Here is a 24,851-nt window from a genome sequence, read left to right on the forward strand (position 1 = left end):
TTGTCATAAAGCATTTTTATTTTAAAAACATGTTTTTTTTATACTTTTGTTCACTTTCTAGTGTTAAAAATAATAGATAGTCCCAAAAACATGTTACTACAACTCTACACATCACTACTGGGACAAGTCAATTTGCTTACCCCTAAGTACTTTAAACAATAAATAAACATAACGTTTTGCTGTATTAAGGACTTGGATTATGTTTGATCATTGATAAACAGTTTAATATAAACCAAAACATGTATGACGTGTAACTATTTGTCATTTTAAAGTGTTTTTCCATGGTTGCAAAGTCAAGGGATGCAAATGCCACTGCAATTCAAGATCGACCCCTCTATGTGTGGCTGTGGTTAGTGATAGCTACAGGAGCTGTGCTCTGATGCTCAGATTTGATTGAGACCCTTTAAATATGACAACTGTTTTCAACACTTTTTCTTTTTCTTGCTATACGTGACCCACTTTCTTTTTCTCCTTATCCATGATCTCTTTCACCTTCTGCTATGCACAAACTTGGCATGCACGCATCCACACACAAAACCCCCCAAACATAAGGTGACCAGACAGCCCCGATTTCCCCTCAGAAAGAAAAAAGCAACTCTGAAGTTAAATTGAGGCTGCTATTTCAATAATCAACTGCTGTAATCCAATCAGATTTGCATGTAAAAAAGGATGTATATCCCTGTAACTTTTTTTTTATGAGAACGTTTGATCAGTGATAGGCCTACATTGTTACCACATGAACAACCATGCCAGTGGCCAGAAAGTGCATGCAACAGCATACATACTGGATCTTAATTTGAGCCAGTGTGCTACATCAGGAAAATAATCCTGCAGCAACAGAAAATGTGAATTATTATGTGGATAATAATTAATTAATATTTTGTAGGGGTTGATACATTTTTTATAAAGGAAAATCAAGTCTGAAATTTCGAAGTGGAAATTACAAACTTTAGAAGACTAGTGCCCAATTGACTCCCATTCATATTTTCAAGGCCCAGAATGCATCAGTCGGCCATTGAAAATGAACGGTAAGCATTCTCATTGGCATTCAAAAAGGATATTCCTATATTATGATTCACTATCAGTAAATGTTTGGAAATAACTCATTTGATTCAAAGCAATACACCCCCCTGCTTCGTTTCAGTAATTGCCATCCAAAACAATGCATTCTGAAATCCATCGCAAGCACGCCTTGCACGCACATTTTCGGTAAGTTTAGGCCATAAGCTTGAGTATTGTTATTTTGCCAACTGTACAGTTACAAATTTAGTCACTTACTCTCTGTCACAATGATCTACCTTCTCACCCTTTCTGTAGGAGCTAGCTAGCTAGCTGAGCTACTTTCTGGCCAGATAGCTCAGCAAAGTTAAACCAGAGATGAAAATAAGAGCTTCCGCTGCATAGCACGTCCTTGCACCACTGGTAGGGGATAGTGGAACACTATGGTATATTCAGATGTATTAACAATATAAGAATTGTCAAAATGGCTCAGGTCTCCAGCTACCTTGGAGAACTCCCTCTTTGATAAAGGGCAGCAGTTTGGTTTTAACCGCCTCGATCACCTCCTGGTCCGCGTGGCTCGTGACTGTCGAAGATGTGTCTATCTTCATCTAAGTCCTATTGGATCAAACTTTAGATCAAATGAATGCAAGTTGACAGAAAATTCAAAAAGGGTTTGCAAACTTTCCATCACCAATGTAAATGTCTATACCTTATCATGGAGTGACGTTTCACAGTGGTAACATACAGTACCAGTCAAAAGGTTGGACACCTACTCATTCCAGGGTTTTTCTTTGTTTTGTACTATTTTCTACATTGTAGAAAGAAGACATCAAAACTATGAAATAAAACATACGGAATCATGTAGTAACCAAAAAAAGTGTTAATCAAATCAAAATATACTTGATATTTGAGATTCGTCAAAGTAGCCACCCTTTGCCTTGATGACAGCTTTGCACACTCTTGACATTCTCTAAATCAGCTCCATTAGGTAGTCACCTGGAATGCTCTTCAATTCTGTTAATTCAATTAACAGGTGTGCCTTGTTCAAAGTTAATTTTTGGAATTTCCTCTTAATGCGTTAGAGCCAATGAGTTGTGTTGTGACAAGGTAGGAGTGGTATACAGAATATAGCCCTATTTGGTGAAAGACCAAGTCCATATTATGGCAAGAACAGCTCAAATGAGCCAAGAGAAATGACAGTCCATCATTAGTTTAAGACATGAAGGTCAGTCAATCCGGAAAATTTCAAATACTTTGGAAGATTCTTCAAGTACAGTCGCAAAAACCATCAAGCGCTATGATGAAACTGGGTCTCATGAGGACCGCCACAGGAAAGGAAGACCCAGAGTTACTTCTGCTGTAGAGGACAAGTTCATTAGAGTTAAAGGCACCTCAGATTGCAGCCCAAATAAATGTTTCTCAGAGTTAACAGACATGTCAACATCAACTGTTCAGAGGAGACTGCGTGAATCAGGCCTTCATGGTCAAATTGCTGCAAAGAAACCACTACCAAAGGACACCAAAGAGAAGAAGAGACTTGCTTCGCCAAGAAACACGAGCAATGGACATTAGACCGGTGGAAATCAAATTTTGGGTTCCAACCGCTGTGTCTTTGTGAGATTCGGAGTAGGTAATTGGATGATCTCCGCATGTGTGGTTCCCACTGTGAAGCATGGAGGAGGAGGTGTGATGGTGTGGGGATGCTTTGCTGGTGACACTGTCAGTGATTTATTTAGAATTCAAGGCACACTTAACCAGCATGGCTACCACAGCAGTCTGCAGCAATATGCCATCCCATCTGGTTTGCGGTTAGTGGGACTATCATTTGTTTTTCAACAGGACAATGACCCAACACACCACCAGGCTGTGTAAGGGCTATTTAACCAAGAAGGAGAGTGATGGAGTGCTGCATCAGATGACCTGGCCTCCACAATCACCCGACCTCAGTGTGAAAGAAAAGCAGCCAACAAGTGCTCAGCATATGTGGGAACTCCTTCATGAGGAATGCTTTTCCAACAGTCTTGAAGCTGGTTGAGAGAATGCCAAGAGTGTGCAAAGCTGTCATCAAGGCAAAAGGATGGCTACTTTGAAGAATCTAAAATCTAACATTTATTTTGATTTGTTTAACACTTTTTTGGTTACTACTGGATTCCATATGTTCTATTCCATAGTTTTGATGTCTTCACTATTATTTTACAATGTAGAAAGTAGTAAATGTTTAAACTATTTACAGTGCATTCGTAAAGCATTCAGACCACTTGACTTTATCCACATTTTGTTACGTTACAAACTTGTTCTAAAATTGATTTAAAAAAACATTTAAATCAATCTACACACAATACACCATAATGGTTTTTAGACATTTTTGCCCCAAAAATGAAATATCTTATTTCAGACCCTTTACTCAGTACTTTGTTGGCAGCAATTACAGCCTAGTCTTCTTGGGTATGACGCTACAAGCTTGGCACACCTGTATTCTTCTCTGCAGATCCTCTCAAGCTCTGTCAGGTTGGATGAGGAGCATCGCTGTAAAGCTATTTACAGTGCCATCAGAGTGACCATCGGGTTCTTGGTCACATCCCTGACCAAGGCCCTTCTCCCCCGATTGCTCAGTTTGGCCAGGCGACCAGCTCTAGGAAGAGCCTTGGTGGTTCCAACCTTCTTCCATTTAAGAATGATGGAGGCCACTGTGTTCTTAGGGACCTTCAATGCTGCAGAAAGGTTTTGGTACCCTTCTCCAGATCTGTGCCTCGACACAATTATTTCTCAGAGCTCTATGGACAATTCCTTCGACCTTGTGGCTTGGATTTTGCTCTGACATACACTGTTAACTGTGGGAGGTTACAGACAGGTGTGTACCTTTCCAAATCATGTCAAGTTGTAGAAACATCTCAAGGATGATCAATGGAAACAGGATGCAACTGAGCTCAACTGAGTTTTTTTCATTTTTTAATAATAATTTGCAAACATTTCTAAAAACCTGTTTTCACTTTGTCATTATGCGGTATTGTGTGTAGACTGCTGATGTTAATTTGTATTTATTTAATACATTTTAGAATAAGGCTGTAACGTAACAAAATGTGGAAAAAGGGAAGGGGTCTGAATAGTTCCCGAAAGCACTGATTATATAATGTTGTTTCCTTGATTAGGCTACTGGCGTCATACAAAATTCGAAAGGGTTTTCACATATATGACCAAATTACACGTTGTTGCCGTTTCTTTTAACACACCCATATACTTTCCTTGAAAACAATCAGGATTTATATAACATGGAACTTTGTAGTCATACATCGTAAAAGTCGCATTGTTGTCAAATAGCAGTAACTTGCCCATTACTGTTAGCCTGAGTGGTGCGGGAAAGTGATCCAATCCATGAAAGTGATCTACTCCATGGTGTTGGCAAATGGTGGCTGTGAGGTTGAATCCCATTCGGGGAAAGATTATTTTTAAGGAGAAAACTGCTGTAGCCGATTATCATAATGTTTATAAAACCTTGTACAATTATGCACACCGAACAAAAAATATAAACGCAACATGTAAAGTGTTGGTTTCATGGTTAAAAAGCTTATTTCTCTCGAATTGTGCACAAACTTGTTTACATCCCTGTTGGTGAGCGTTTCTCCTTTGCCAAGGTAATCCATCCACCTGACAGGTGTAGCATATCAAGAAGCTGATTAAACAGCATGATCGTTACACAGGTGCACCTTTTAACGTTTTTTGGGGAGCGTGCAATTGGCATGCTTACTGCAGGAATGTCTGTTGCCAGACATTCATGCCAGAGAAATGAATGTTCATTTCTTTACCATAAACTGCCTCCAATGTCATTTTAGAGAATTTGCCATTACGTCCAACCGGGCTCAGAACCACTGACCACTTGTAACCACGCCAGCACACGACTACTAATTGGCTACAATAAATGAGCGCTTGTTTCTTTTGAAATGGCGTCTGTTTGAATAGACTAAAATTAACAGCTTTGTATGATTTTTTTAAAAACATGGAACGCTAGCTCTAGCCTGGTGGCACAGTGGCCCAATTCTATGGATAGGGAACAGAAGATCCTAGGTTCAAATCTCAGCGATGCCAAAATATAACTATGTATATTTGCATGATTAATGTCTAAGCAAATGAATATTCATGTGTCATATCTGTGCTTGGATCTCAAAACAGTTAAACTAAGATAGCAGTGCTTTAAAAGTCTTATGAAACATGTTCTCAAATGTTATTTAATAACCTATAATTACCGTTCTCAGAATATTAATACAACCTCACAGGACAACTTTCAGGGGACCACAGTAAAACGTTAACAGAACCTCAAAGAAACCTAAAAATGAACGTTCCCAGAACAGGCAAAATGTTCACTTCCTTTCTCAGACTGTTTAAAAGTTTTTCAGGAAACTTATGACCTCGTTCCCTGAACCAATGAGAAACCAAAAAGGTAAGTTCCTCTAAGGAACCAAATGTGCAGGCTGGGTACTAATGCATCTCTTTGGCAGCACTCAAGAAAGCTAGAGCTGCCTGGACCTCCCAGTACGTCCCACCGTCGCGCGCTATCCTTCACTCACACAGCCAAACCCCTTTAGCACACACAGAAAATGTCTGCAACCAGAGAAAATCAGGGGCTGTTCCCTGGCTAGCCCCTCTTCAACAGAACACTGAGTGAGCTGCCTTAATCAAATCAAATGTTATTGGTCACACACGCTAATGCGAGTGTAGCAAAATGCTTGTGCTTCTAGTTCCGACCATGCAGTAATATCTAACAAGTAATCTATCAATTTCACAACAACTAACTTTTACACACAAGTGTAAAGGAATGAATAAGAATATGTACATATAAATATATGGATGAGCAATGGTTGAACGGTATAGGCAAGATGCAGTAGATGGTATAGAGTACAGTATATACATATGAGATGAGTACTGTAGGGTAAGTAACATTATATAAAGTGGTATTGTTTAAAGTGACTAGTGATACATTTATTATTATCAATTTCATTCAATTTTTTATTATTAAAGTGGCTAGAGATTTGAGTCGATATGTTGGCAGCAGCCACTCAATGTTAGTGATGGCTGTTTAACAGTCTGATGGCCTTGAGATAGAAGCTGTTTTTCAGTCACTCGGTCCCAGCTTTGATGCACCTGTACTGACCTCGCCTTCTGGATGATAGCGGGGTGAACAGGCAGTGACTCGGGTGGTCATTGTCCTTGATGATCTTTTTGGCCTTCCTGTGACATCGGGTGGTGTAGGTGTCCTGGAGGGCAGGTGGTTTGCCCCCGGGGATGCGTTGTGCAGACCTCACTACCCTCTGGAGAGCCTTACGGTTGTGGGCGGAGCAGTTGCCGAATCAGGCAGTGATACAGCCCGATAGGATGCTCTCGATTGTGCATCTGTAGAAGATTGTGAGTGCTTTTGGTGAGAAGCCAAATTTCTTCAGCCTCCTGAGGTTGAAGAGGCGCTGCTGCGCCTTCTTCATGATGCTGTCTGTGTGGGTGGACCATTTCTGTTTTTCCGTGATGTGTACGTCGAGGAACTTAAATCTTTCCACCTTCTCTACTACTGTCCTGTCAATGTGGATAGGGGGGTGCTCCCTCTGCTGTTTCCTGAAGTCCACGATAATCTCCTTTGTTTTGTTGACGATGAGTGTGAGTTTATTTTCCTGACACCACACTCCGAGGGCCCTCACCTCCTCACTGTAGGCCGTTTCGTCGTTGTTGGTAATCAAGCCTACCACTGTAGTGTCGTCTACAAACTTGATGATTGAGTTGGCCACGCAGTCGTGGGTGAACACGGGGTACAGGAGAGGACTGAGAACGCACCCTTGTGGGGCCCCAGTGTTGAGGATCATGGGGTGGAGATGCTGTTACCTACCCTCGCCACCTGGGGGCTTCCCGTCAGAAAGTCCATGACCCAGTTGCACAGGGCGGGGTCGAGACCCAGGGTCTCGAGCTTAATGACGAGTTTGGAGGGTACTGTGGTGTTAAATGCTGAGCTGTTCCTCTTGTCCAGATGGGTTAGGGCAGGGCGCAGTGTGATTGCGATTGCGTCGTCTGTGGACCTATTGGGGCGGTAAGCAAATTGGAGTGGGTCTAGGGTGTCAGGTAGGGTGGAGGTGATATGATCCTTGACCAGTCTCTCAAAGCACTTCATGATGACGGAAGTGAGTGCTACGGGGCGGTAGTCATTTAACTCAGTTACCTTAGCTTTCTTGGGAACAGGAACAATGAGTGAGCTGCTTTATTCAAAGAATACTGTTGTATTATTGTTTTGTTACATTTTCTTTGAGTTTCTCGCTCAGTGCCTTCCGTGGCGGAGGGGCAGCCAGAGAAAGCACAATCTGATGGCAAACGTAGCTGATGGTAAACTTGCTTATGTAGTTGAAAAGATGGTTCTTGTGGAATAACTTGCAGCCTTTATCTAGCTTCGGGGTCTTTGTTGATGAGTGGAGCACCCCGAGGTTACGCACATCGGTTTGGCAACTTAAGTTGCAAAGATGTGAAAAGCGTCTGCAGCTCCATTTTGCCGGATGTTGTGCTACATAAAGTTACAGCTGATTGGATGTGACGGCCAAGGGGCATGATAATACACTCTTAGAAAAAAGGGTTCCAAAAGAGATCTTTGGCTGTCTCCATAGGAGAACACTTTTTGGTTCCAGATAGAACCTTTTTTTTCCCAGGTAGAACAAACCCTTGTGGGTTCCAGGTAGAACCCTCTGTTGAAAGGGTTCTACCTGGAACCAAAAAGTTTCTACCTGGAACCAAATGGGGTTCTTCAAAGGGTTCTCCTATGGGCACAGCTGAAAAACCCTTTAGATTCTCTGGTCTAGATTTTTTCTAAGAATGTAGCCTACTACTTACTGTACTTTACTCAATCATTCACTTTCTGTTAGTTGCTAACTCAAGCTAATGTGTGTGCATAATTATATGACTGATCGGGAATGTATCATCAAAACCATGCCATCGGTGTGGCTAGATCACATTAGTCCACTGATCTAAATACTTGTAGCTGACACAGGTCTTCAGATGTAGCCTACTCATCATGCAAGCATGAGTCACTGAGTACATAAACATGCACACTAATAATTTGATATTACACTGATTATGGCAGTAGGCCGAGTATGGCACTAGTCATGTAAACATCTTACTCTGCTTATGTTAAACGTCCTGCACAGTCATCCTATTTCCCAAGCAAAAATAGCCTTTGAATGACCAAAACATCACCCATAATATTTTTACACAATTCAAATGCTCAGAATTGAAGAAATGTTACCTTTTCTCTCATCTCTAAGTATCAGGAAGCCTGAAAGGACAGGCTGAGTGGGTGGGGAGCTTATATTCATGAGCTCACCTTGAATGACAGCTCTTTGAAGCACCCTTGTGGTCGTTGCCAGGTAACAAGGTAAACAATGGCCCACATGTCATTGATGACCAGGTAAACAATGGGCCACATGTCATTCCGAGCCTAAATAGTATACCTCACCCCATTTCCTTAGCAGAGCTGAGACAAACAGCAGCAATACACAATTGTATTTCCATTGTATTTGTAACTAATTGGATGCAGTTCACTGATAAGAATTAGTAAAGCCTGAGTCACCTTAGAAGCTTAGACATAAGGCAATGTACATAAAAACAGCATACAATAAGTGTCCTGGACAATTTATTGGTGGCTCTGCAATAGCATTATAAATTACAATATTTTCAGAATTGTATGTATTGATCAGATTTTTTAAAATAAAATAAAAAATTACAAAAAGCCAGCATAGCCAAAATATTGATCCGCATGAACACTCATGAGGAATACTGGTGAGAAATAATGGTGAGACATCATTTGACAGAAAAAATATAAGCCATAAGCCTAATATACTGTTGGCATCTGGCCACCCTACAGTGTGCAAGACCCATTGATTTGTCCAATTTGTAACACTCACTGCCTGTCCGAATGCTTGGGGAAAAAAACAATACAAAGTAACACAATTTGATATTACATCACGTAAAAGATAATTACTTGGACTTTAGAATTTGCAACCGCCTAAAGAGATTGATGGGGAGGGGAGCAGGAGAGGAGGAAGACCCATGTACCCTGCTTCAATAAAGAAGGCTTCAGTCACCCACTTGGCTTCAGTCATCCCCAAGATTGAAGCAGGAGACAAATCCAGCTATGGCCTCCTTGTCAGGCCTCTAACACAGGGCAGACAAGGGTCTTGGGATGGACAGCTTGCACATCTTCCCCACAAACAACGCTGGATCAAGGGTCACCTCGTTGAAGAGGAGATCCAGGAGTCTGTCTACGTAGCTTGTAATGTTTTTGAAAAGGGAAATGTTAGTGAATTAAAAGGGAAATGGATAGTGAATTAATTGTAATTTTACGATGCTATCACAGGAGGTTGGTGGGACCTTAATTGGGGAGGACGGGCTCGTGCTAATGGCTGAAGTGGAATAAGTGGAATGGTATCAAATACATCAAACACATTGTTTCCATGCATTGACTAGAGCAGTGAAGTCAGGTATAGTTTCTGGCGTCGCCATGCTCAGGATTGCTGAGAGGTGAGAGTCAGTAAGAGATGATCTGTGCCTTGACTTGTTATATTTCATCACTGAAAATGTCTGTTCACATACATACAGTTGAAGTCGGAAGTTTACATACACCTTAGCCAACTACATTTAAACTCTGTTTTTCACAATTCCTGACATTTAATCCTAGTACAAATTCCCTGTCTTAGGTCAGTTAGGATCACCACTTTATTTTAAGAATGTGAAATGACAGAGAGTAGAGAGAATTATTTATTTCAGCTTTTATTTATATCATCACGTTCCCAGTGGGTCAGAAGTTTACATACACTCAATTAGTATTTGGTAGGATTGCCTTTAAATTGTTTAACTTGGGTCAAATGTTTCGGGTAGCCTTCCACAAGCTTCCCACAATAAGTTGGGTGAATTCCCATTCCTCCTGACAGAGCTGGTGTAACTGAGTCAGGATTGTAAGCCTCCTTGCTGGCACACGCTTTTTCAGTTCTGAAAGCAAATGTTATATAGGATTGAGGTCAGGGCTTTGTGATGGCCACTCCAATACCTTGACTTTGTTGTCCCTAAGCTATTTTGACCAACTTTGGTCATTGTCCATTTGGAAGATGCATTTGCAACCAAGCTTTAACTTCCTGACGGATGTCTTGAGATGTTGCTTCAAATATGTTTTCATACTCATGATGCCATCTATTTTGTGAAGTGCACCTGTCCCTCATGCAGCAAAGCACCCCCACAACATGATGCTGCCACCCCCGTGCTTCACGGTTGGGATGGTGTTCTTCGGCATGCAAGCCTCCCCCTTTTTCCTCCAAATATAACAATGGTCATTATGGCCAAACAGTTCTATTTTTGTTTCATCAGACCAGAGGGCATTTCTCCAAAAAGTACGATGTTTGTCCCCATGTGCAGTTGCAAACCGTAGTCTGGCTTTTTTTATGGCGGTTTTGGAGCAGTGGCTTCTTCCTTGCGGAGCGGCCTTTCAGGTTATGTCGATATAGGACCCGTTTTACTGTGGATATAGATACTTTTGTACCTGTTTCCTCCAGCATCTTCACAAGGTGATTTCTTTGCTGTTGTTCTGTGATTGATTTGCACTTTTCGCACCAAAGTACATTAATCTCTAGGTGACGGAACGCATCTCCTTCCTGAGAGGTATGACAGCTGCGTGGTCCCATGGTGTTTATACTTGCGTACTATTGTTTGTACAGATGAACGTGGTACCTTCAGGCGTTTGGAAATTGCTCCCAAGGATGAACCAGACTTGTGGAGGTCTACAATTGTTTTTCTGAGGTCTTGGCTGATTTGTTTTGATTTTCCCATGATGTCAAGCAAAGAGGCACTGAGTTTGAAGGTAGGCCTTCAAATACATCCACACGTACACCTCCAATTGACTCAAATGATGTCAATTAGCCTATCATAAAAAGAAGAAGTTTATAAAGCCATGCAATCATTTTCTGGAAATTTCCGTGCTGTTTAAAGGCACACTCAACTTAGTGTATGTAAACTTCTTACCCACTGAAAGTGTGATACAATGAATTATAAGTGAAATAATCTGTCAGTTAATAATTGTTGTAAAAATGACTTGTGTCATGCACAAAGTAGATGTCCTAACCAACTTGCCAAAACTATAGTTTGTTAACAAGACATTTGCGAAGTGGTTGAAAAACACTTAGGTTGGAATCATTAAAACTAGTATGTAAACTTCAACTGTAGATTGACCCAAACAGTACAAACATCTTCTGAGCATGATTCCGAATCTTTGGGAAGTTTTGTTCATCGAGAGATGCATTGAACCTCGCCAGTGACATTGTTTTGAATAGTCCTCCAATCACGGCATGAGACTGAAGATCGATAAACTCAAGTTGCAGGTCACCAACAGCATGTCATTTTCCAACACTTTGAAATCCTCAAAGCGACGAGAAAACTCACCATTCAAAGCACGCAGCAGTAATGTATACTTCTCCCGCTGGTCATCTGACAGGGAACAGACTAGTAATGTCGGAAGGTGAGTGATATTGTTGGCTTCTACTTGGCGGGTCAGGAGGAGTAATTTTCCCTTGAAGGCTTTGACAAGGCTGTACATCTGATGTGCGAAAAGGCCCTTCCCTTTGGAATTCAGTCCATTTATGAGGACCATTATGTCCACGGTGAAGGCAAAATCACCCAACCATTCTTTATCTTGCAGTTGAGGGAAATCCACATATTTTCCTTTTATTTTCAAAAACTCAGCAATCTCCGACTTCTGGTCCCACACCCTTTTAAGCACCTTCCCCAAACTCAGCCATCTCAGGTTTGTGTGGTGGGGAGATCTGCATCACCCGACTGTCTCTTCCAACAGTGAGACAAACTGCCTGTGGTTTAATGATTTTGCTCTTATGAAGTTTACCACTTTAGTGACTGTATCCAGAAGATGACTCATTTTCAGAACACATTTACAGAGCACCTCCTGATGAATAATACATTGCAGGAAAATAATTTTCTGATCTGGGTAACTCAGATCTTTGATCTTGTATGCTTTTCAATAAGCCAATGTTTTTTCCTGTCAAGTTTGGGTACCCATTAGTGGTCACACTGGATAACTTTCAAAACTCAGTCCCAGCTTTGCCACACACTTATTAACCTCCTCCAATAAATCTGTTCCCTGTGGTTGTGCTCTTCATTGACTGCACTGAAGCTCCTCTGTCCTTTCAAAGTCTGGGGTTATGCCTCGTAAGAATTTCAACAACTGCGCCGTGTCATGTGTATCACTGCAGGGCCATGTAGAAATAAGTGAAATCCTTTACCTTGTCTTTCAACTGTTGTTCCATATTCTCTGCAATGTCCTCAACACGCCATGTCACTGTTTGCCTTGACAGGGAAACATTTTGAAACAGCTCCTTCTTGTCGGGGCAAAGTAGTCAAGTAAACATTCTTTCATGAATTCGCCCTGAGAGAATGGCTTGCTATGTTTAGCAATTTATGCGGGACAGTACATAGCTCGCTCTCGCAAATTCCATTGTTTGCTGAATGCAGTTTTGTGAAAAGTCCTTGCTGCTTTTGCAACTGAGAAAGCAACGCTTTCGATGCACCTGCACTCTGCTCAGAAGACATATTCCTATATTTCTCTGCATGTTTCGTCTGGAAGTGTCGGGACAAGTTGTAGTCTTTCAAGACAGCGATGCTCTCTTTGCACACTAAGTGCACAGCTTTCCCTGATACCTCAATAAAGAAACATTTCGCTGTCCACTCTTGCTGGAACACCCAACATTCATTATCTACTTTACTTTTCTTTGAAATCTTTGAAAAACTCATTTTTGCACAATTTCTAGCTAGCTACTATTTGTAACTGTGACGTGTGTGTCAGCCTGTCAGTCACTGTCTGTCCTCGTGCAGTCGTTATTTATACTGTACGAGAGTTCTACACAAAATGTGTAGAAAATAAAATGTGATTTAAACCCTTACACAAAGGCGAGTATTCATCTGGCTTTTAATTTCAATAACAAATAGTCAAGTTTTGAAAAACCTATCGCAAATTCTTGATGTGATCGGAATATGATTGAATCAGGTCGCGGGCCACATACAGCTTCCGGAATGGTCTTTTCCCAGGCCTGGGCTACACCATGGTGCTACCCTACTGAGTGCTGTGGAGGATACTGTAGACCTCCATTGCAAAACAGTGTGTTTTAATCAATTGTTTGGTGAAGGGAAACTATGTAGTATAGTTTTATCTAAAAAGGATGACTATTTGAATGTTTCATATTTTGATTTTTATGAAATTCACTGAGGAGGATGGTCCTCCCCTTCTTCCTCTGAGGAGCCTCCACTGGACTTACAGTATGTTGGGTCTGTCTTCACAGCATGAATGGGGCGGCAGGGTAGCCTAGTGGTTAGAGCGTTGGACTAGTAACCGGAATGTTGCAAGTTCAAATCCCTGAGCTGACAAGGTACAAATCTGTTGTTCTGCCCCTGAACAGGCAGTTTACCCACTGTTCCTAGGCTGTCATTGAATATAATAATTTGTTCTTAACTGACTTGCTTAGTTAAATAAAGGTTAAAAAATAAATATCCCCTTCTTTGTCTTGGGAAAGCTGATTTTGTATCCTAGCATTTCTGCTGCAGTGGTTGCCTGGGAAGATGTGCAGACAAGAGTAGATGTAGAATTTTCTAAAATGTCTATCATTACAGCTTGTTGATAACGGAAAGACAAAAGGAGACAGAAAGTGAAAAAAATAATACCCCCCCTCCCACCCACTAATCATGATGATTAGCCCCAATCACACAAGCTACATCAACTCCAAGACAACAACCCACACAATAGAATTGCAATATATGATTTTCAGGAGTAAATTACAAATACGATACACACTCCAACTCCTTTTGTGGACAACATTCCTTCATGTTAGCTGTGTGCTGGCAGTTCTCAGACTCAATGTAGGGGGCTTAGGAATAGAAGAACAAACACCATATAGTGACTTTCAGGTGTGTCACAGATACCATTCACATGTCAAAGCCACCACAGTTATAGCCACAGCCACTGTTTTAGACTCATCAAACTTTGATACTTACATTAGTGTTTATTTTTTAGGAACTCAGTCTGGCTTTTAATTTACTCTTGAAAGTTATAATAGTAGACTGCACAAGGTGCCATTTCGAAATTTGGTAGTGCATCATCAGTTCCCCTTGTCATTTTAGTCATTGCATACCTTAGAGAGCTACTTATGACTTGTAATAAATGTCCAGATCAACTTAGCCCATGTTTGCTAATAAAGTTTTTTATTTAGGTTTTATAGCTATAGATGTTGGTGTCATTTTTTTGTTACTAAAATATCACATGAATACATATTAGAAATGGCAAAACATATAGAATTGCAAGAACTGTCACGTTGGTATGAAGTGTTTCGGGAGACAGACGCAGGAATGCGTAACAGGGATTTTTATTCCCAAATTACAGCGTGCCGTGTAAATGGGACGAAGCCCAAATAAACACTATACAAAACATAGGGTTGAAACCCAAACAAAAGAGCGAGGAGTACCTCAAATAAATAACACAAGCGCATGATGATTAACACACGGGACGAGACCCATAATCATCTGCACAATCCACAATGGCACGAAAGCCAAAACACACAGCACAGGTACTCACATGAACCAACGGACATTGGAACAATAATCGACAGCCCAATGGAAACCAAAGGGCACACTTATACAAGTAGTAATCAGTGGGAATAGGGGACAGGTGTGCGTAATGAAAGTTTGAGGGATCTGTGACAGTACCCCCGCGACGCGCTCGCGACGCGCTGCACTAGCAGCGCAACGGCACCGGCCTCGAGGACCATCACAGGAACGCAGTGCGGGTCGATCAAGACCCAGGGCAGCTGCCGAAGTTACGTCGTCGTCGGACGGGCTAGTTGCCGCGGCGTTGGCCGGACCAGTAGCAGTGGCGTTGGATGGACCGGTTGTGGCGGCGTCGGACGGGCCAGTTGTAGCTGCTGACGTTGCGTCGTCGGACGGACCAGTCACAGCCTCATTGGACGGGCCATTCCCACTGTCTCCCTTAATGGTTGATAATTCTGTAACGTTGGTATAAATGATTAGAGAGACAGATGCAGGAATGCGTAATAGTTTTTTTTATTGTACCCAAATTACGGCGTGCCGTGTAAAGGCACAGGGACGAAGACCAAACCAACACGAGGAGTACCTCGAATAAATAACACACGCGCACAATGATTAACACACGGGACGAGACCCCTTAATCATCTGCGCAATCCACAAGGGCACGAAAGCCCAAAACACACAGCACAAATACTCACACGCACCAACGGACATTGTAACAATAATCACCAGCCCAATGGAAACCAAAGGGCACACTTATACAAGTACTAATCAGTGGGAATAGGGGACAGGTGTGCGTAATGAAAGTTCCGGAGGGATTCGTGACAAGAACATTTGCTTTAGAACTGAAAAGCGTTATTTTGCACCCCATGACAAAATGTGTAGAATTGCAGGAAATTAACTTTAAACATGCAAAAAAGAGGGATGAGGAGTGTGCGTGCAAGGGGGGCATGGGATGTTCCCCAATGCTGGAAGGGGGACCACGAATGAAAAAGTTTGGGAACCCCTGACTTACATTATGGTTAGCGCATGCAAGATCCACTGATCCACTGTTAATTAATGATGGTACAGCATCAGTCTTCAGGATTAGCTTCCTGGCAAGACCAATCTAATGTTCTCCTCAATTGATAAAGCAACTTTGCTCAAAATCTGCACTGCACGTGAGTGACATGATCATAAATGTCGGTGCAACCAAGCCCACCCAAAATGAAAAGCAGCCACTTCTGTTGGAAGAATTCATTCTTCAGAAAAACGTTCATTTAAACACTTGAATGAATTAAAACCAATACATTTTACATTACATTTTACAATACATTTTTAATGCCACTAAGAAACAATGAGCCTTTAAAATTTGATTACACTAAATATGCCATGCCCTTTAACCAGCAATGCTTATATAAGACAGACAAACTAACAGAACTATACAATCTCCAACCAGTAACATATCCAACTTTTGCAACCAATAACATATCCAACTTTCTCTTTAACCTATTTTTTTTTACATAGAAAAATAATGATAGAAAATTCTACATTACATATATCCTCTCCAACTACCTGTCTCCCAGAATGTTCTCCCACCCAGAGCCAAATATATATATTTTTTAAGTACTCAAACCCCTTGACTTTTTCCACATTTGTTACGTTACACTGTTATGTTACATCCTTATTATAAAAATAAAATCCTCAGCAATCTACACACAATACCCCATAATGACAGAAAATAACTTATTTACATGAGTATTCCGACCCTCTGCTATGAGACTCGAAACTGAGCTCAGGTGCATCCTGTTGCCATTGATCATCCTTGAGATTTTCTACAACTTGTCCACCTGTGGTAAATTCTTCACCACAGGTGTGTGCCTTTTTTTGAAAGGCACACACCTGTCTACTATATAAGGTCACACAGTTGACAGTGCACGTCAGAACAAAAATCAAGACATGAGGTCGAAGGAATTGTCGGTAGAGCTTTGAGACAGGATTGTGTCGAGGCACAGATCTGGGGAAGGGTACCAAAAAAATTCTGCAGAATTAAAGGTCCCCAAGAACACAGTGACCTCCATCATTCTTAAATTAGAACCACCAAGACTCTTCCTAGAGCTGGCCGCCCAGCCAAACTGAGCAATCAGGGGAGAAGGACCTTGTTCAGAGAGGTGACCAATAACCTTACGGTCCCTCTGACAGAGCTCTAGAGTTCCTCTGTAGAGATGGAGAAACTTCCAGAAGGACAACAACCTCTGCAGCACTCCGCCAATCAGGCCTTTGTAGTAGAGCGGCCAGACGGAAGCCACTCCGCCAGTAAAAGGCACATAACAGCCCGCTTAGAGTTTGCCAAAAGGCACCTAAAGACTCTAAGACCATGGACAAACAAGATTCTCTGGTCTGATGAAACCAAGATTGAACTCTGTGGCTTGAATGCCAAGCGTCACAGCTGGAGGAAACCTGCCACCATCCCGATGGTGAAGCATGGTGGTGGCAGCATCATGCTGTGGGGATATTTTTCAGCTGCAGGGACTGAGAGACTAGTCAGGATCGAGGGAAAGATGAATGACGCAAAGTACTGAGAGATCCATGATGAAAACCTGCTCCAAAGCACTCAGGACCTCAGACTGGGGTGAAGGTTCACCTTCCAACAGGACAACGACCCTAAGCACACAGCCAAGACAATGCAGGAGTGGCTTTCGGACAAGTCTCTGAATGTTCTCGAGGTGGCCAGCCAGAGCCCGGACTTGAACCCAATCAAACATCTCTGGAGAGACCTGAAAATAGCTGTGCAGTGATGCTACCCATCCAACTGACAGAGCTTGAGAGGATATGCAGAGAAGAATGGGAGAAACTCCCCAAATACAGGTGTGCCAAGCTTGTAGCATCATACCCAAGAAGATTCTTAGCTGTACTCGCTGCTAAAGGTGCTTCAACAAAGGACTGCGTAAAAGGTCTAAATAATAATGTAAATGTGATATTTCAGTTTGTTATTTATTTTTGCAAAAATGTCTAGAACACTGTTTTGGCTTTGTCATTATGGGGTATTGTGCTGGCCCATGTTGACTCCAATGCTTCCTACAGTTGTGTCAAGTTGGCTGGATGTCCTTTGGGTGGGGGACCATTTTTCATAAATATGGTTGCTAGAATCTCGACAAGAACCAAAATATGTGATAATATTTATCCAGTGCTAGCCTCTCTACACTGGCTTTCTGTAAAGGCTAGGGCTGATTTTAAGGTTTTACTCCTAACCTACAAAGCATTACATTGGCTTGCTCCTACCTATGTCTCCGATTTGGTCCTGCAGGATATACCTACACGTATGCTACGGTCACAAGACGCAGGCCTCCTAATTGTCCCTAGAATTTCTAAGCAAACAGCTGGAGGCAGGGCTTTCTCCTATAGAGCTCAGTTTTTATGGAATGGTCTGCCTATCCAAGTGAGAGATACAGACTCGGTCTCTACCTTTAAGTCTTAAGTCTTTACTGAGGACTCAATCTCTTCTATGATTGAGTTTAGTCTGGCCCAGGAGTGCAATGGTGGACTGCAATTCACTGGAGCGACGAACCGCCCTTGTCTCTGCCTGGCCGGCTCCCCTATCTCCACTGGGATTCTCTGCCTCTGACCCTATTATGGCTGAGTCACTGGCTTACTAGTGCTCTTCCATGCTGTCCTTAGGAGGAGTGCATCCCTTGAGTGGGTTGAGTCACAGTTGTGATCTTCCTGTCCGGTTTTGCGCCCCCCTCGGGCTTGTGCGGTGGAGGAGATCTTTGTGGGCTATACTCAGCCTTGTCTCAGGGTAGTAAGTTGGTGGTCTGTTGATATCACTCTAGTGGTGTGGGGGCTGTGCTTTGGCAAAGTGGTTGGGGTTATTTACATGGATAACGTCGATGATAATGATATTGATGCTTGATTTTGACTGGCTAAGAAAAAGTAGAACTCATCTCCTCTGGGCACCGTTCACTCTATGTATGGTACCAGTGGCGATTTTAGCATGTAAATCTTAGTGGGGCAAATAAAATAACAATGTTTCAGATGTATGCCAGTAAAGCCACTACACAACACTAAACAGTACATTAATAGCACGATAACAGTGACAAACGGTTCCCACAAACTGTTAGGGCCTACATAAAGCTGTCCCAACAGCAGAGCTTTCTTTTCAGCACCATGGAGCGAATCCTTACCACCAATACACCTGGCTATCAGCGGAGCCTTGTCTGGCAGAGAAACAGTTAATTCCGCTTCATTTACTGCCTTTAAAAAAAGCATAGCTGACATGTCAGACTTGCTTAAACAAATGTGTTTTCTATTGACAATTGATGTACAAACTATGGCATAAGGGAACGACGAGCGGATAAGAGGCCATCCGTAATTTTGATTAATGAGCGAGCTAGGATGGACATAGTCAAAATAACTCTTTTTTTAAGCAATTTTGAAATGTACAGCGACAGAATTCAGATCATGGGCCATTCTTACAGTATTCTCCCTGTACACCAAGTCAGACCCGTAGGATAAATAAATGGGGCATATAAGCAGTCAATGAAAGCTAAGTTAGGAGGGGGAAAGGGACCAAATTATTAGGTTGAGGCACATGGGCTACTTACTACACAGCTTACTACACAGCATACACTTAGTATTACTTTCTTAGCTACAGTATACATATAGCTCTGGCATATTACATAATTTATGCAGCAGCATACAAGACATTTTTGGACACACCTTGTTGTCACTTGAACAGGAAGGAGGTGCGGCGGTCTTTTGCGGGCAAATTTTGTCATCAAAGTCTGGCATTCTCTGGATTTATGGTGCTTTCAAGACATCTGTGAACTCGGAAAAAACATGGTTGAATCATAATGCTAGTTATCTTCAGTTTGGAGCTCTAGAAAGAGACCAGAGTTCCCGACTTGGATTTCCGAGTTGGATGATGGTTCAAAATGTATTTTCCCAGTCGGAACTTGTTTTTTTCGAAGTTCCCAGTTGTCGTGAACTCACTGAAGTCTGAGATTTCCCAATTCCGAGTTTCCAGTTGTTTTGAACACGGCAGAAGTCATGCTGGATTGACAGCATGGCCAATGTATTCAACTTTTTCTGGCCCACTGTGTTGAATGTTAATCCTTTTAAACGTGGAAAAGAGAGCCTTAAACCCAGACTTGGACCACACACCCACTCCACTGAATAGCAGGCTATTGATTGCTTTCCAACGCTTGCAGTTAGGCACTGATTCCTTCAAAACCACTCATTGTTGAATTTGCGATTTCCAACTTGTTGTGTAATGTTTATGTCCAATGGCCGATGAGCACCGATACGTTTTATCTATAATTTCTCTTCAGAATTTATTTTCATATGACAAGGATTGAAAAGGATTTGCCTGTAGATTGTCGACTTGATATAACGTGACTTGATGTAATTTTATCTGTGGCCAATCACCTTGAACCTCATTGGATGGGCACTTCTAATGTAACTATGGCAGCACCCAAGGGACTTACATTTTTTTCGTGCTCTCCCTGTAGATTTTGTGGTTACGTAGTGTTCCCATGAGTGACAGAACACTGAGCCAATCACGGGGTAACTAGATATCATTACCAACCCCTACACTCCCTATTTTCCGCTGGCTGCCCCACCACCACAGAAAGCACTGAGCTCGGCTGAAACACCTACATTTTGGAGCTGCATTACTCAACAAAGCAAAGACACCATGTTTGTATGCAGCTTTATTAACTCAATTATATATATATTTTTTATATTGTTTACAAACTGATATGTGACACATATTAATGCCAAAATAACCATGCTAAACAGGCAACAACAAAAAACAGCTAAACAAGTGGGTCTCTGCCCCACCTGCCTTGTATGACCGGTCGCCACTGTATGGTACTACACGGATCAAAATTAAAAAGTGAAACATTGTTTCCCAAAGTCGGACAGGCAGACTTCTAGGCTTATATTAACCCTGCTGTACCAAACTAAATGCTAGGCTGGAAGCACGGGGAAAACATGTGTGAATTGAAATAAATACAAGAGATGATTCAGACAGCAACATGATATTCTAATGGAGGCACAGTGATCATTTTCAGATGTAACTGTTAGCAGGCATAGGGGTGTCTATGACGGCCTACACAGCATGACCTGGAACGCTGCTTGTCCAATCAGCATCCAGGATACCAAACAACTTGTTTTATAATGTTTTGTGCACTGTGTATATATGGCTCTGCTGTCTGCTCCCACCTAACACTCATTATAAACTGGGTGGTTCGAGCCCTGAATGCTGATTGGCTGACAGACGTGGTATATCAGACCTTATACCACGGGTATGACAAAATATTTATTTTCACTTCTCTAATTACATTGGTAATATAATAGAAATAAGGCAACTTGCAAGGGATGTAACCAGGCAATCTGCGTTGTGTTGTACATTAAAACAGCCCTTAGCCGTGGTATATTGGCCATATACCACATCCCCTCAGGCCTTATTGCTTAAATAGTACTCCATCCGAACGTCATTGCCCATTGTCAGGTAGTCTAGAAAGCATGTTGGGAGTGTTGCAAATGAAAAGCACTGCATGAGGCACAGCACACTTTAGGCACAAAACATAACAGTCCATCCTCCGTCAGGTTAGGGCTCACAAACTCACTCCCTTTTCTGCTTAGGCAGCTGGACTGTTGAAAGTATACAATGGGCTGATCTGGCATCAGGTGTGTTTACTCAGATCTGGCCAAGCATCCCACTGCTGTCATCAGAACCCTTCCCCCTTCACACACATGCATGCTCTCTCGTTCTCTCAGTAGCACACACAATGTGGGATCTGCTTCAATGATGCAAAAAGAACAGTGTGCAGGACACCATGAAAACAAACTCAAAATCTATGAAAAATCTATGCCCCAGTTGAGATTTCATGAGGTTTTACTCAAAAGCCTAAGCAAATCTTAGATAATCCTTTGTGCTGTGTATTAACTCAGCAACCCTTTCCTCTGAAACAGAATGTTTTTTTTCTCATCTCCCCAGCGGCTTCGTTTTTTTTTCTCCAGGATGTGGCTTACATTTTCTGCATCACCCATCTCAGTACACTTAAGTGGCACTCTTCCTCGACTTCACAGACGTTTGCATATTTCGCAGACGAAACTTCAGAGAATATGCGAGTGACAATAAAATGACACAAGGACCGACTCTGGAAGTTGCAGACATTTTCAAACACACGGAAGCTGCGAGTGCAGCTCTAGACATTACTGCAATACTCTGGATGGATCCATATCTGATGTGATCCGATGTAAATCACCAACACAGTAAATAGCCTAAGTCTAGGGGCTACTTATAAAAGTAAAATGGATATTCTGAAACGTCCAGTTTTGAAGTTAGGCCTACTCTACCTTTTGGGCTCTGGATGCTGATTGAATCTAGCCATTGTGTTACAGGCACATCATTTTCAGGGGGGCGGTACAGATGCGTCTGCAGCTAAGGTAAGTTCCCGCCCCATGGGTGTGTGTCTATGTAGGCTACGGGCGAGCGCACTGCATTCACCTGCCAATGCGTCTCCCCTTCAGTAGCCTACAGAGCTGTCTATGGTGTAGTGCGCCGCGTCAACTTTAGCAACTCCTCAATTTCAAGGAATAACAGATATTAACGAGAACAACAAAGTGGGATTGTACACTATTGACCGAGACAAGAGTAGAGAGCAGGAGACAAATATTGCAAGCTTAGGTGATTGCCAAGTTCATTTGGATCCATAGCTTTGTTGCTGGGGATTCGTGCAGGATCTCCGCGGCTTCATTCGTACACTGGGGACGGAGAAGGAGAATTTAGTAGGATTTTGTTATCTGCCTTCTAAATGACTCTTATGACTGGAATCTGCGTAATTTCCACCGGGCAATAATAACCAGGTAGGCACAACCGTAGGCTACTTAATTGATCTAATGTTTTCATGCATAAGGTTTTTTTCAGCCAAATCATGACTCATATGTCCGTGTTGAATTATTTATTATCCTAAGAAATTATTATCAAAACAATGCCTCCAGTAATTGAGTCGAACTACAATTGGTGATTTATACCTATTGTCTCTTATGTATTATTATTTTCAGTCCACTTAGCCAAACAATAAGTTAATGATGCTTTGTTAGGTCTCTGTTATTTTTTAAATTATTATTAGGCCTACACATTTATGATTTTTATTTTTGCTGTATGGCTGCACGAGGAACCATATAAGCGTTCAGATCCGGTAGGCTATGGTTTGATATTAGCCATAATATCTCTGCATTTCAAACGGCTGTAGGAGCTCTTGCATGGTCTTTTCAGCTACTTCTCACGAGCGTCACAAGAAGCCAGCATTTTATAGCGTTCAAGTTTCTTCATCCAACAACAGGCTGCAGAAGCCTGCGCTCCTAATTGTGTGAAAAGTCCAGACTGTTCGTTGTTCGCTTATAACAGGAACATTTTCCCACTTATAGCCAGCCTAATATATTTTAAGCGTAGCCTAATTCATGTTCTATTGCACAGACTTTTAATGTTATTCTCGTTAATTATAGCCTAAACCCCATTCCCGAATAAATAAGGAATGTGTAGTGTTTTCTTTATATTCATTAAGCAGCGGTGGCCCATCTCTGTTGTCACCGCTGCAAAAAGCCTCTGCGTAAAAACAAAAAAAAACAAAAGAGTTCATATATACAGTGCTAGAGGCATCACTACAGACACCCTGGTTCAAATCCAGGCTGTATCAACAACCGGCCGTGATTGGGAGTCCCATAGGGCGACGCACAATTGGGCCAGCGTCGTCCGGGTTTGGCCGGTATAGGCCGTCATTGTACATTGTAACTGACTCGTCATTGTAACTGACTTGCCTAGTTAAATATCGGTTAAATATAATAATCATATTAATATATATATATATATATATATATATATATATGCCGAGACGCGCTTTTAAATGGATAGTCGCTCTCATTCGGAACTTGATCCAACTTGATCCAACGTCCTTTTATTGCAGTTTTAACCCCATACGCTCATGACCGAACAGAACAGTGATATATGACCAAAGAAAGTATTTAAATAGCCTTTATGGGTTCCAAACCCCATAAATCAAGCACAATATTTAAATTATCTTTACTAATGTGTTGTTTTGTTAAATATGCCTATCCTGGGTGCTTTTAGCGTTGCGGATGTATTACATACACTAGCAGTGCTTTCAATTGAATTGGGTTGCACAAAAGAGTCCTTCCGAAGCCAGAAGTTCAAGTTGTGCTGGTGGGCGGGATGGTTGTTCATTATGAAGGGGGGATTTGGGACAAAATATCTAAATCATCATATTATATTATTAAATAGACTTTCGAAGGTAGGTCTGTTGTAGACCCACTCATTTTCTGCTTAGGTCATGTCAAAATAAAAGTCCCCCACAACATATTCCTTTTTTGTTCACATATGGTGCATGTCAGTGGAGGTTCCTCAGAGGAGGAAGGGGAGGACCATCCTCCTCAGTGAATTTCATAAAAATAAAAATAGTGAACCATTAAAAACATATCCTTTTTAGATAAAACTAGATTCACGTTTCACCAAACACAGTAATTGATTAAAACACACTGTTTTGCAATGAAGGTCTACAGTAGCCTCAACAGCATTCTGTGGGGTAGCACCATGGTGTAGCTGGAGGACAGCTAGTGTCCGTCCTCCTCTGGGTATATAGACTTGAATACAAAACCTAGGAGGATTGTGGTTCTTACCTTCTTCCATAGACATACACAGTAATTATGGCAACTTCCGGAGGACGTCCTCCAACCTATCAGAACTCTTGCAGCATCAAATGACATGTTGTCAACCCAATCAAAGGATCAGAGAATTCATCTGGTATTGAACGCATAAACTACAGCTAGCTAGCACTGCAGTACATAACATTTGGTGAGTAGTTGACTCAAAGAGAGAGAAAGACAATAGTTGAACAGTTTTGGATAAATTAATGAATGTAAAAATGAAGGAAGAGAGAGAGCGGGAGAGAGAGAGAAAGAGAGAGATATTTCCTTGTAGTTTTCTTTTCACTTTCACTTAGCTAGTGAATGCAGCTAGGTAGTTTAGCCTACTCAAACAACCGGTTCAAACAGAGAGGGATGCTATGTTAGCTAGCTGGCTATGGCTAGCCAACACTCAAACTCTTCCAAGTCAAGGTAAGTTTAGCTTTTTTTTTTACATTTATTGCTAAACTGCTTGCTGACTGTACTCTGTAGTGCATGATTGTCGCGGGTTTACTAACGCGTTAGTTCTAGTAGGCATGTTGACTAGCTAT

The 24,851-nt window shown here is 41.8% G+C and overlaps 1 protein-coding gene and 1 pseudogene across 4 annotated transcripts in view; one reads left to right on the top strand and one right to left on the bottom strand.

Moving 5' to 3' along the window:
* Positions 1 to 11,347: 11,347 nt before the first annotated feature.
* Positions 11,348 to 24,304, bottom strand: LOC149982530 (general transcription factor II-I repeat domain-containing protein 2A-like; annotated as a pseudogene).
* Positions 22,070 to 24,851, top strand: part of LOC110527789 (semaphorin-3F) — a 78,930-nt gene continuing 76,148 nt past the window's right edge. Inside the window, exon 1 of one of the 4 annotated variants that reach the window (XM_036983268.2) lies at positions 22,070 to 22,464. The gene's annotated coding sequence lies outside the window, so the exon portion shown is untranslated. The remainder of the gene's footprint in view (positions 22,465 to 24,851) is intronic. The other 3 variants (XM_036983270.2, XM_090240871.1, XM_090240870.1) reach the window with 3 other exon arrangements.

Source organism: Oncorhynchus mykiss, chromosome 7 (assembly GCF_057628025.1).
Source record: "Oncorhynchus mykiss isolate SJ-2025 chromosome 7, ASM5762802v1, whole genome shotgun sequence".
Classification (NCBI taxonomy): Eukaryota; Metazoa; Chordata; class Actinopteri; order Salmoniformes; family Salmonidae; genus Oncorhynchus; species Oncorhynchus mykiss.